Raw genomic sequence first — 4,848 nt, 5'->3', positions numbered from 1 at the left:
TCAATATCCTCTTACAGATAGAGAGAGAGATACAGAATGAAAAAACAAAACAAAACCAAAACACCTTACATACAGTTCTCACTTCAAATCAGGTCTCCTTGTGGTACACAACGTGTTTCCCCATCCTTCTGCATTACCCACCAAGTGTAACCAGGTCCTTGAGCAAAAACAGTCCCACGGATGGGTTTGCCTTTGCCTGAGGTGGGATTAATCCAAACAGTCTTTCCTAACATACCTCTCATGTGCACCACAGGGACTTTATCTCCATCCACTGTGTGCAAGGGTTCAGATTGGGCGGGACCAGCTCGATTGACGGACCCTCGGGTATTGACCATCCAGGTGGCTTTCGCTATGTTCATTTCCCAATTTCTGAAGGTTCCCCCACTAAGTGCCTTCAGGGTAGTCTTAAGCAGTCCATTACACTGTTCAACCTTCCCGGCAGCTGGTGCATGGTAAGGGATATGATATATCCATTCAATATCATGTTCTCTGGCCCAGGTGTTTATAAGACCATTTTTGAAATGGGTCCCGTTGTCTGATTCGATTCTCTCAGGGGTGCCGTGTCTCCACAGGATTTGCTTTTCCAGACCCAAGATGGAGTTACGGGCAGTAGCGTGAGGCACAGGGTAGGTCTCCAACCATCCTGTGGTGGCTTCTACCATGGTGAGCACACAATGCCTGCCTTGGCAGGTTTGAGGCAGTGTGATGTAATCAATCTGCCAGGCCTCCCCATACTTGTATTTGGACCACCGCCCACCATACCATAGGGGTTTCACTCGCTTGGCCTGCTTAATTGCAGCGCATGTCTCACAGTCGTGGATAACCTGAGAGATACTGTCCATGGTTAAATCCACCCCTCGGTCTCGTGCCCACTTATAGGTGGCATCTCTGCCCTGATGGCCTGAGGCATCATGGGCCCATCGAGCTAAGAACAACTCGCCTTTATGTTGCCAATCCAAGTCTATCTGGGACACCTCTATTTTCGCAGCCTGACCTACCTGCTTGTTGTTACGATGCTCTTCATTAGCCCGACTCTTAGGGACATGGGCATCTACATGGCGGACTTTCACAGGTAGCTTCACTACCCGAGTGGCAATGTCTTTCCACTCATCAGCAGCCCAGACTGGTTTTCCCTTACGCTGCCAGTTTGCCCTTTTCCACCTTTCCAGCCAGCCCCACAGAGCATTGGCTACCATCCATGAATCAGTGTAGAGGTAGAGCTTTGGCCACTTCTCTCTTTCAGCAATATCCAGGGCTCATTGGACGGCTTTGAGTTCAGCTAGTTGGCTCGATCCACTATCAGTGTCAATAATTCCTGTAACTTCTCTGTGTTCTCACATCTATGAATGCCTGACTCCCCGCCATGTTTCTAGGAAATTCTAACTATGGCCTCGAGCAACAGTTCATGACCATCCAAAAACTTTCCCATTCACTTCCAGGCTGGGATTCCTTTTACCCTCGTGTAGAAATATTTCCTTTTCCTCACATCCCATGTTCCTGTTTACTACAGCTTTGCATTCTGTGACTTTTTTCCCCGTCCTGCACCTCTGCTGTTACGCATTCCACCTGAATAAAGTCATCCCCCCTCATCTTCCCTGACTCCTTCTGATCCCTCCTTCTCCGCATTTTCCATGTTAATACATCCCCCCTCACATTCCCTGACTCCTCCCTCTCTCCACCCGTCTCCTCCCAAACAAGGGACCTACCTCGCTTATTTTTGCCCCCTTGCTCCCAGGTTTGTCCAGCCTGGGAACAGACTGGGGGGTTCAAGTGCTGGTAGCCAAGTCACCTGGGACCTCCCTGGCGTTACTGATGCGGTTTCCTAGGCACTGCTGTCCCTGCCACATTCCTCTCCCCTAAATGACCCCAACTCTTCCTTCAACCACCTGTGAAGTGTGACCACCTCTCGCATCAATGCCCCTTAACTCTCCGTTGGATCTGGCTGTTCCTTATGGCACTGCAACTCCTGCCAGCTTCTCACTCTCTTTCCTATGCCCAGCAATTCCTCTTGTCGTGCTCGAGAGTTTCCCACGGTCTGTTCCGTGAGCTCAGCCCGGCCCTAATCATCAGCTTGTCGCCCTTAGTGCGGACCCCCAAGCTTGTCTGCTTTCACATGTTTTTTTCCCATCCTCTTCCTAGTCTCAGTGTGCCAGCCTTCTCCATCCCACGGTGGCTCCGAGCACCCTCCTCTCTCACCGGGCGCTTTCAGCCCTTTGGAGTGACTCTTGCCCTTCGTGCCCCACCTGCAGCCTCATCCTGCAGGTGCCGGCCGTGGCAGTCCTTGCCTCCCCCAGGAGACTGAACTGGACAGAAATGAGGTTTGCTGTGAGAAGCGGCAACTTTATTTCAAGAAGAAAGTCCCCTTCAGCATTTGTGTGCCTCAGAGGAGAGTGGGCAGGACAGAGCAGGGCTTTGCCACCGAGGCTGCCTTTGGATAGGCAAGAAGCACGTGGTGGTGGTACCCTGAAACCTGCGGTGGATCCTCCTATACTGCTGCTCGTTTTTCTCCCCGTATGAACTGCAGGAGCTGCTGCACTAGGTTAAAAAATTGCACGTAAAATGAGCAGGGCCTCTGCATAGGGGTGGAGGTGAAGACTGGCTGTGGCGTTGGAGTAGCTGTTACTGCTGGGTGCAGTCCCATCTGTCCCAGGATCCAGTCATAAAAGTGCTGGGTGGAGGTGTAGACTCCGGGCCGCCTGGCTCTCGCACAGCCTCTCCCCCAGCTGGTCACGCCAACGAGCCAGAAGTGGTCGGCACTCCTGTCTTTGCAGATGAGAGGACCACCGCTGTCACCCTGCAGCAGAGGAGAGAGGAGTGAGGTGGTGTTGGTGGCCACCATCAGCACTAGGGTTGGCCGTCTTCTCTCCCCAGCACCTGCCAGTGCTGCATTCAGTGTCCAGAAAGGCTCTGCTTGGGTGCCGGAGCCTACGGAACTGGGAGGGGGTGGTGGGTCTGTAACGTAGGGCTGTCTGCCCTCCCTGCACGGCGATCCGGGATGTGTGGAAGAGGGATGTTCCAGGATTGGGTTCCGGAGCTGTGGACTGCCCCGAGCAGCACCGGGCTTTCTGGGCCTCTGGGACAAGGGGGGAGCACTGGGCAAGGACCTGCAGCTGGAGAAGGGGAGGTGAGCCCCAGAGCCGTGAGGACCCCGTGGTGGGAGGGTGACTTGCCAGGCAGAGCACATGCCGGGGTACGTGTGGGCTGGGACAGGGCTGCCGGTGCTGCTGCTGGGGCTTGGCTTGTGGCACGCTCCTACCTGGCAGGTGTCGATGCCGCCCTTCGCGTAGCCAGCGCACAGGTTGTGGCTGTGGATGGCCCCTCTGTACCACTGGCTGCTGTTACACAGCTTGGCATCGATGAGGCGGACCTTGGCTTCTTGCAGGACATCAGTTGATCCTCCAGCTGTGAGCACAGAAAGGAATTAGCACCCAGCAGCTCGTTGCCATTTCTCCCCTGTCCCGGTGAACCCTTCCCCCAGGGATTGGCTTTGCATCCTGAAGGCACTGTCCCGGGTTTTCTCTTGCTTTGGGGATTGGCTCAGGCCCATCTCTCCAGAGGCGTACGTTCCCCGAGTCTGCCTCTGGCTTTCACCTTTGTGGTCAGGAAGCCCAACCCGTCTGCCCAGCGTGTCAAGCTTGCGCTCAGGACACGAGCGTTTTTGGGGAACTCACATCTTGCAGTCGTGGCTCCCCAACCACTGACATAGCAGGTGCTCAGCTGGGAGACCCTCAGCGAGGCATCGGGTACGCAGGCGAGCTGGACGTAGTAGCCGCACTGCACGGGCTGGTCCAGCTCCAGCAGCGCGATGTCGTTGCCCTCCGTGACGTTGCTGTAGTCTTCGTGCACCAGCAGCCGCTTGATGTGGCGCACTTGGGTCTCGGGGCCCGGCTGAGTCAAGCGGGTGGCCCCGACCACCACGCGCCACATCGTGATGTGCCTGGAAGGCGGATGGAGAGAGGGGTCAGAGGGAGCGGGGCCACGTGCTGCAGCATCCCAGCAGTTCCCTGCCTTCTGCTTCCCACGGGAGAGAGGAAAGCAGCGCACGGAGGCTGCGACTGCCCTCGCACGCCTGAGGCACAAGGGCTGTGGAGCTGGAGGCATCTAGGAAGCCGTGGCAAGAGCCCAGCCTTCTCCTGAGCCGTGTCTCAGCCGGGCTCAGGAGTGCCCAGGCACTGGTTGGACCGCAAGGAAAGGGGATGGGAGGAGCACGTGGTGCTGCGGACAGGGCACCTGCTTTACTGTTGTGGGGCTACGCCTGTTCCCTGGTCCTCCTTACCTGGCCTCGATGAAGCAGTGGGCTGCCGTGAGGACCCACTGTGAGGCGATGAGGGACCCTCCACATAGGTGCCCCGTGCCGATTTCGAAGGGTCCTGGATGCTGACGATCCAGGGCCAAGCCCCTGCCTTGGCATCTCTGCCACCCACCACGCGCGACGTGCCGGAGCGATAGTCCATGGGCCGGAGCCCGCAGGTCGTTCTGTAACAGAAGCTCGTTACTGCCCTGCTCCGCGGCTTGCTGCTGCTCAGGCTGAAGGTCAGCCGTCTCCCTCCCCACCAGGCGTTGCAGGGACAGCAGGAACCCCATGGGACGTGCGTCCGTCCACCCCTGTTCCTGCTTTAGCCCTGCAGAGCAGCTGTGCCAGCAGCCTGGGTGCTGGCGAGGAGCTGAGGCTCCCAGGTGGGGCTCGGCAAGCCGTGGCGTGGCCACGGGGGACACGCGGGCCCCCTCCAGTGAGCCCCAGAAGGGTTTCCCAAGCTCCCTGCCAGAGCCTCGGGCCACTTACCCGCAGGTGTCCCACGCCCCATGTGCGGGCCAGCACAGGGCCAGAAGGACGAGGATGATGAGGAG

At 57.2% G+C, this 4,848-nt stretch overlaps 1 pseudogene across 1 annotated transcript; it reads right to left on the bottom strand.

Annotated features, from left to right (window-relative positions):
* Positions 1-2,485: 2,485 nt before the first annotated feature.
* On the bottom strand, positions 2,486-4,496 carry LOC147528148 (acrosin-like; annotated as a pseudogene). Its single transcript, XR_015222369.1, has 4 exons — positions 4,277-4,496; positions 3,672-3,937; positions 3,257-3,402; positions 2,486-2,794 (listed from the first exon to the last, which is right to left on the bottom strand). The product of XR_015222369.1 is annotated as an acrosin-like (transcript).
* Positions 4,497-4,848: the final 352 nt, after the last annotated feature.

The sequence above is a fragment of the Tauraco erythrolophus genome, chromosome 10, assembly GCF_009769465.1.
Source record: "Tauraco erythrolophus isolate bTauEry1 chromosome 10, bTauEry1.pri, whole genome shotgun sequence".
NCBI classification, from domain to species: Eukaryota; Metazoa; Chordata; class Aves; order Musophagiformes; family Musophagidae; genus Tauraco; species Tauraco erythrolophus.
This window is presented reverse-complemented; position numbering and strand designations above follow the sequence as displayed.